The 8,532-nt window shown below is 42.6% G+C and overlaps 1 pseudogene; it reads right to left on the bottom strand.

Annotated features, from left to right (window-relative positions):
- Window positions 1-725: 725 nt before the first annotated feature.
- LOC128048156 (olfactory receptor 6C2-like) lies at window positions 726-3,336 on the bottom strand (annotated as a pseudogene).
- Between the last annotated feature and the right edge of the window lie 5,196 nt (window positions 3,337-8,532).

The following is an 8,532-nucleotide window of genomic DNA, read 5'->3' as shown; positions in this document are numbered from 1 at the left end:
CTCAATGGACTTGACTTTGAGCAAGCTCCAACAGTCAGCGATGGACAGGGAAGCCTGGCATGCTGCAGTCCATTGAGTCTCAAAGAGCCGGACACCACTGAGTAACTGAACTAAATTGATAGACATAGGGTGAGTTTTATCATGGTAATTGAAACACATAATCATGGAGTCTGAGAAATCCAACAATCTGCCATCTGCAAACTGGAGAACCAGGGAAATTCATGGTTTCAGTTCTATTTCAAGTTTGAAAAAGTGAATGTGAACATCACTCAGTCGTGTCTGACTCTTGTGACCCTGTGGACTATATAGTCCATGGAATTCTAGGCAAGAATACTAGAGTGGGTTGTCTTTCCCTTCTCCATGGGATCTTTCCAACACAGGGATCAAACCCAGGTCTCCTGCATTGCAGGTGGATTCTTTACCAGCTAAGCCCAAGGGAAACAAGTTTGAAGGCTTTAAAATCTGGGGGCCTGGACATCTCTGGTGGTCCAATGGTTAAGATTCTGCACTGCCAGTGCAGAGGGTGATGGTTCAATCCCTCCATGACACACAGCAAGGCAAAAAATACAAATAAACAAAACCAAGGTGCCAATCTTGGAAATCCTGGTCCAAGATTGAAGCCCCATGAACCAGAACTGTCAGTGCCAAAGCAAGATAAGATGTTGCCCAGTTTCAAGTGGAGACCATATTCACCTTTCCTCTGCCTTTTTGTTCTAGTCAGGCCTTCAGCAAATTGGAGGATGCCCACCTGCTTTTTTGAGGGCCATTTTCTTTAGCCAGTCTACAGATTCAAATGCTAATCCTTCCCAGAAACACCTTTACAGACACACTCTGAAATATTTTACCAGCTATATGGGTGTTCATTAGTTCTGTCAAGTTGACACATAAAGCTATGACACCTTCTTTTTTATTTGTTACAACTTATATGATAGACCTTAAAATTACTAATATCAAATTGTCTCACTTTCTTCTTTTTTTTTTTGTACCAGTGGAAGTCTCCTAAATATTATAATCCAAGGGCATAACTCCCTAATAAGTATTAAGCTACACCTTGTTTTATTAATATTGACTAGTAATTTATTAACATGTTATTATTGCTAAATTAGGAGAAGGCAATGGCACCCCACTCCAGTACTTTTGCCTGGAAAATCCCATGGATGGAGGAGCCTGGTAGGCTGCAGTCTGTGGGGTCGCGAAGAGTTGGACATGACTGAGCGACTTCATTTTCACGTTTCACTTTCATGCATTGGAGAAGGAAATGGCAACCCACTCCAGTGTTCTTGCCTGGAGAATACCAGGGATAGGAAGCCTGGTGGGCTGCTGTCTATGGGGTCACACAGAGTTGGACACGACTGAAGCGCCTTAGCAGCAGCAGCATTGCTAAATTATTGATTTATTAATAAATTGAGTTTTGAGCTACTTCTTTTCTTGTGTTAGACTTTGTATATTGAAACAATCTTTCAGTTCAGTTCAGTTCAGTCACTCAGTTGTGTCTGACTCCTTGCGACCCTATGAACTGCAGCACACCAGGCCTCCCTGTCCATCACCAACTCCCAGAGTCCACCCAAACCCATGTCCATTGAGTCGGTGATGCCATCCAACCATCTCATCCTCTGTCATGCCCTTCTCCTCCTGCCCTCAATCTTTCCCAGCATCAAGGTCTTTTCAAATGAGTCAACTGTCCGCATCAGGTGGCCAAGTATTGGAGTTTCAGCTTCAACATCAATCCTTTCAATGAACACCCAGGCCTGATCTCTTTTAGGATGGACTGGTTGGATCTCCTTGCAGTCCAAGGGACTCTCAAGAGTCTTCCCCAACACCACAGTTCAAAAGCATCAATTCTTCAGCACTCAGCTTTCTTTATAGCCCAACTCTCATATCCATACATGGAAAAACCATAGCCTTGTTTAAGGACCTTTGTTGACAAAGTAATATCTCTGCTTTTTAATATGCTGTCTAGATTGGTCATAACTTTCCTTCCAAGGAGTAAGCATCTTTTAATTTCATGGCTGCAGTCACCATCTGCAGTGATTTTGGAACCCCAACAAATAAAGTCAGCCACTGTTTCCACTGTTTTCCTATCTAATTGCCATGAAGTTATTGGGCCGGATGCCATGATCTTCCTTTTCTGAATGTTGAGCTTTAAGCCAATTTTTCACTCTCCTCTTTCATTTTCATCAAGAGTCCCTTTAATTCTTCTTCACTTTCTGCCATAAGGGTGGTGTCATCTGTATATCTGAGGTGATTGGTATTTCCCCCCAGCAATCTTGATTCCAGCTTGTGCTTCTTCCAGCCCAGCATTTCTCATGATGTACTCTGCATACAAGTTAAATAAGCAGGGTAACAATATACAGCCTTGACATACTCCTTTTCCTATTTGGAATCAGTCTGTTGTTCCATGTCCAGTTCTAACTGTTGCTTCCCATAACTCCTTGAGAAGAATGCAATTTTTCTGACTAATTCATTAAAGTCTTGTTTCACGTGTTTGTTTCTCAGGGTATAGATAAATGGATTTAGCATGGGGGAGATGCTAAGTTAATTTCCATTTCATCTTTTCCTGAATTCTTGATATAGATAAATATACAGCTGCCATAAGTAATGGGAACATGATCAGGTGGGAAGAACAGATGGAAAATGACTTATTCCATTTCTGGGCAGAGGGGAATCTTAGAATTGTTTGGATAATACTTACATAGGACCAAACCACAAACATGAGAGTCATTATGAGGATTAATGCAGAACAGATGATAACCATCTTCTCCATGAACCATGTATCTGAGCATGTGATCTTCACGACAGGTTTAGCATCACAGAAAAAGTGGTCAAGAGCACTAGAGTCATAGAATTCCAGGCTCAGTTCCAAGCTAAATGGTGGGATCATGATCAACACAGTGGTCATCCAACAGCAGAAGATGAGTCTTTTGCAGACCCTGTGGTTCATGATGGTCATGTAACGCAGGGGTTTGCAGATGGCTACATAGCAACCATAAGACATGGCAGCCAAGAGAAAAAATTCTGTTATTCCAAACAGGTCTTTAAAAAATACTTGGCATACAAGCCTTATAGGTAATGGTCCTATCACCTGATGATATACTGTACAAAAATCTAGGAATGCAGGTAGAAGTGAATGAGACTTTTAAGTAGGAAAGATTTTGGAGGAAAAAGTACATCAGTTTTAAGGTGGGAATCGACCAATATGAGGATGAGGATGGCCAGGTTTCCAATTACACTCAACATGTAGATGATGAGTAGGAATATGAAAGTCAGAATCTGCAGCTGTGGGTCATCTGTCAGTCCCAGGAGGATGAACATGGTGACTGCTGTATGGTTTCTCATTCCTGGCTCCACACTTCCTCCCAAACTGTGTGGAAATCTGAGAGAGAAGAAACTCAGAAGAGGGAAAAATATTCTTTTGAAATGGATTTCTGGTGGCAAAACCAATGAATTTTATGTTGTGCTCATAATGCATATTTCAAGATTTTAAATGTGATACTCACTGTTTTCACTCCTTCCCTGTCAGTCCTAAATTTCTTAGAGTAGCATTCTATATTTCTTTTTTTTTTCTCCCATTTAGTTTGTCACCTGGTCTGTTTATATGTGTGCCCTTAATACCTTTCTCATTTATTCCTTTTCTTCTCTCACTTACATTAACTCACTTAGGTTGCCTTATATCAGTGTTGAAATATTTCAGAAGGATATTGACATACTCAAAATATATGTTTTGTGACCCCTATCCAGTCTTTTAAAACCAATACAATCAAAATTATTTTCAAGAAAGCCCAGATATGATGAATAGATCCCAATGTTTTCTTGGAGGATGAAGCTTTTAAAGTGCTTGTAAATGACCTTCTTTCCATGCTAGATCTTTCCTTGAACCACTTATATCATCTCTTATTTAGACAGAGCTAAACTTCAGCTTTAACCAAGAGTTGTGATGATAAAGCACCCTCTTGGGATTTGTATTTCAAGTGTATGAAACTAAGATTAATGAAATATTTTTGATCAATATGCATTTTATTCGGTGGGCAGAATGCTTATTCATCCTCAGAGATTTTATTAAATCTCTTTAACAGAGGATAAGAGAACTGGAGAATAATTGTGAGATTTTAGTGGTTCTAAATAAGATTGGGGGTTCTGTGCTAGCCTCCACAGATATTAACACAAGCAAAGAAGAAAACTTGACAGATTTCTGGATTTCTTTCCCATATGGATATCTAAGTAGAATATCAATAGGCAATACTTAGCTGTTTCTTGAACACAGATTAAAAAAACTTGGAAAGCCTAATCACACTTTCCTGCTCTTAAGATCGACATGTGCATGTGCTAAGTCGCTTCAGTCATGTCCAACTCTTTGTGACCCCATTGACTGTAGCCTGCCAGGCTCCTCTGTCCATGGGATTCTCCAGGTAAGAATGCTGGAGTGGTTTGTCATTTCTTTCTCCAGGGGATCTTCCAGACCCAGGGATTGGATCAGCATTGCTTACATCTCCTGCATGAGGAGGCAGGTTCTTTACCACTAGCGCCACCTGGGAAGCCCTAAGATTGACATCGATATATTAATAAATAAATGACTTTTTTCATGCCTAGCAAAGAATTGATGCTTTTGAATTGTGGTGTTGGAGAACGTTCTTGAAAGTCTCTTGGACTGCAAGGAGATGCAACAGTCCATCCTAAGAGAGATCAGTCATGGCTGTTCATTGGAGGGACTGATGTTGAAGCTGAAATACCAGTACTTTGGCCACCTGATTCAAAGAGGTGACTCATTTGAAAAGACCCTGATGCTGGGAAAGAATGAAAGTGGGAGGAGAAGGGGACAATTGAGGATGAGATGGTTGGATGGCATCACTGACTCAATGGAGATGAGTTTGAGTAAACTCCGGGAGTTGGTGATAGACAGGGAGGACTGGTGTGCTGCGGTTCATGGAGCTGCAGAGTCGGACATGACTGAGTGACTGAACTGAACTGAACTGAAGCAGTGACATGGAGGTAAAGAATCTCAGATATCTCACAATTTTTCACAGTATGTCACAGGAATATGAAAATGTCTTGAAACTTACACAGAGAACAACTGAACTTGAAGAGGAAAATACACAAGAAGAACAAGAGGCGTCACAGAGTGATGCATGCAAATAGGTAACTGAGAACCAGAAGATACGATGGATGTCTCTGTATCTAATGTATGCAGGCATCCCTCTACTCCAATCACATCAAAGCTATAAATGCAGTAGAATTAATACAAATCTGGACAGAGAACAGCAACACAGATATACTGAGATAATGCCCTATAATGAATTTCAGTAACACATCCCCTGATTGCTCAGTCAGTTAAGAATCTCCCTGCAGTACAGGAAGGGCTTCCCTGGTGGCTCAGCTGGTAAACAATCTGCCTGCAATGCAGGAGACCTGGGATCAATCCCTATGTTGGGACAATCCCCTGGAGAAGGGAGTGAATACCCACTCCAGTATTCTTGCCTGGAGAATTCCATGGACTCTATTGTCCAGGCAGTCACAAAGAGTCGGACATGGCTGAGCGACTTTCACTTCACTTTACTCGCAGTACAGGAGAGGCAGGTTCATTCCCTGGGTCAGGAAATCCCCTGGAAAAGGAAATGGCAGCCCATTCCACCATTCTTGCGTGGGAAATCTCATAGATGAGGAGTCTGGTGGGCTACAGGTATAGGGTTGCAAGAGTTGGACACAACTTAATGACTAAACCACCACCATGAAGCAAGAAAGAAATAGAAATTAAGTTTATTTATTTATTTGCAGAAGGATTCACATTTATTGGTTCAAATACAGTATCTAACATTTCCTAAACATGCATTTCACACTAATTGGTCACCTTTCCACAGGTACTCAATTCACAGAAAAGGGCCCATTCCTTGCCAGATGGCAGGGTGGGAGGTAGTAGAAGTCCTGGGTAGCAGAGTCTGCCAACTATCACTTGGTCATGCAGGACTGATGGAGTCAGGTTGAAGGGCAGCCCTTGGCTGGCCCTTTGGGGACATGGGCTCAGAGACATCCTGTTTACTCGACTCCTGTACAGGACTGTGGGTAGAGGTGGGCCTCAGGTAGGTCGCCCAGGGGGAGGCCCATGGATGCACATGTCGCCAGAGCTCCTGAAGATGGTGTCATGGGAGGTGATGCTCCCTGTGCCTTTCATCATAGGAAGGAAATGTCAGCCTCTTCAAGGGGGTGGCTGGTCCCTGGCTGGGCAGGCGGGAAGGACTCCCAGATATGACCCAGACATTACAATGTAGCCACAAGCCCCTATCACAGGCCTGGGATGGCAACAGACAAAAACACACAACACCCCAGGGCAGGCAGGATTTCTTTCTCCACAGAGACATGTAAACAGAGCAGGAGCTACAGTATTCTTTTCCCACAAGATTCCTCAGAGAGGAATAGACCAGGATGTCTGTCACTCAAGAGGTAGTTTTTGTTTTTGTTCTCTTTTTCTTTTTCATGGAAATCTGAGTCAACAACATTATCATCTAAGACATTTCAGAGAAAGAAAACAATGGTCACCAAAGGACAAAATCATCCTTTGACTGGCAGGGCTGGCTCCAGGATTTGAAAGACTAGCCTCCAACAGTAAGACAACTTTTTTCTTGGACTTGAAGCAAACTCTGGCCTGATTCATAGCTTCCATTTAAGCCTGCAACTGATCCCTGTGCAGGCTGTAGCCCATTGAGGGGTGCAGGCCCAGAGAAGGGAGGCCAGATGTGGTACTGAATTAGGCAGAGGGACTGGGCATCATGTGAGTTGGTAGAGGCAGGATCATGGTGGCTCATCTTACAGGACAGCCTGAAGTCTTCAAGTCTCAAGGGAGCCCAGCTCTGGTCAAAGAGGAAGTCCCAGCATAGTCTATGGGGCCCCTGCCTCTGAGGAAACAGTCCAGGTCTGGCTCCTTAGCCCAGAAAAGAAGCCATTGCTTGTGGTAGCCAGGAGAGGGGTTTCTGGGGACCCTGTAATTAAATACACATGCTGAGCTGTGGCCCTAGAAACCCTTGTCTCGAGGCTAACCAGTTTCCAGCACCTGGTGAAATGATTGCCATTTCTTATCCTGAGACACTGATAAAACATCACTTCACAGACACTGGACATAGATGCTTCAAGCTGAGGGAAAAGGGAGAAATGATCAAATGCAAAAGCAGAGAGGAGTGCAGGGGGACTCTCATGGATCAAGTTGAGGAAGATAAGAGTGGTAGGTTTATTGTTTAATTTTTTTGTTTGTTTAACTTTAAAAAATCAGTAAAGAAAAATTTAAACTTTAATAACGGGTTGGTCTAAAATACTGTATTGCTTAAAACAATTGCAGAATTTTAAAAAGCAACAAGCAAGGAAGATATAGACTTGGAACCACTGCTCAACTTCCTACCCTGCTGGGAGGCCAGTCTTTTTACTTTGGCCAACCTTGGATATGGCCTAGATGTTGCCCATACTGGGTTTGTCTGTTTCCATCTGTCCCATTCCCCAGTAAACTGAGAACAAACTAAAGTAGGAAACAGGCAGCAGAGCAAGGCAGCTAGCATAAAGCCCAGGGCTTTAAGGACCTGGCGACATACTGGCCATGGCAGGACTTCCTTCTGACAATGGGTGGCAGGTGGGAGGCAAGGTGCTGTGGAATGGGTGACTGTCATGATGCCATGGAGACCCCTCAGTTTACTGTACCCCTCCTCCTCTGGATCTGCTTTCCATCCCTGGAGGTTTGTCCATCTCACTATGCACTGGGCCTGGGGGACTGGGTATTATGTTTAATTTTTTAAACGTTTTATAAATTGAGCTTGTGTAACTAATTTGTAGTAATTAAACTCAAAAAAAAAAAAACAACAACAACAGGACTACCAAGTGAACAGTCCTTCTGGACAGGTATCCAAAAGAATTGAAAGCAGGGTCTCAAAGAGATATTTGTACACCATACTTACATATTCAATAGCCCAAAGGTGGGAACAACCAAAATGTTCATCAATGAATGGACAAACAAAATGTGGTATATATTAATACATACAGTGGATTATTATTCAAACTTAAAAAGTGAGGAAATCCTGTGTCATGTTACAGAGTGAAGAAACCTTGAGTACCTTACGCTTAGTGAAATAAGTGAGCCACAGAACCACAGCTATCCTATGATTCCACTTATATGAGGTATCTTAAGGAGTCAAATTCATAGCAACAGAAAAACAGAATGATGTTTACCAGGGCCTGATGAAAGGGAGTAAAGGACAGTTGCTTAATGAGAGTTGCTGTTCAGTTGCTAAGTCATGCCCTACTCTTTGCAACCCCATGAACTGCAGCACACCAGGCTTCCCTGTCCTTCACCATCTCCGGGAGTTTGCTCAAACTCATGTCCACTGAATCAGTAATGCCATCCAACCATCTCATCCTCTGTTGCCCTCTTCTTCTGCCCTCAGTCTTTCTCAGCATCAGGATCTTTTCCAATGAATTGGCTTTTAGAATAAGGTGGCCAAAGTATTGAATCTTCAGCTTTAGCATCAGTCCTTCCAATGAATATTCAGGGTTGAAGTCCTT

The sequence above is a fragment of the Budorcas taxicolor genome, chromosome 5 (genome assembly GCF_023091745.1).
Source record: "Budorcas taxicolor isolate Tak-1 chromosome 5, Takin1.1, whole genome shotgun sequence".
In the NCBI taxonomy this organism is placed as follows: domain Eukaryota; kingdom Metazoa; phylum Chordata; class Mammalia; order Artiodactyla; family Bovidae; genus Budorcas; species Budorcas taxicolor.
Note: the sequence above shows the minus strand (reverse complement) of the source record. Positions and strands in the feature narration are given on the sequence as shown.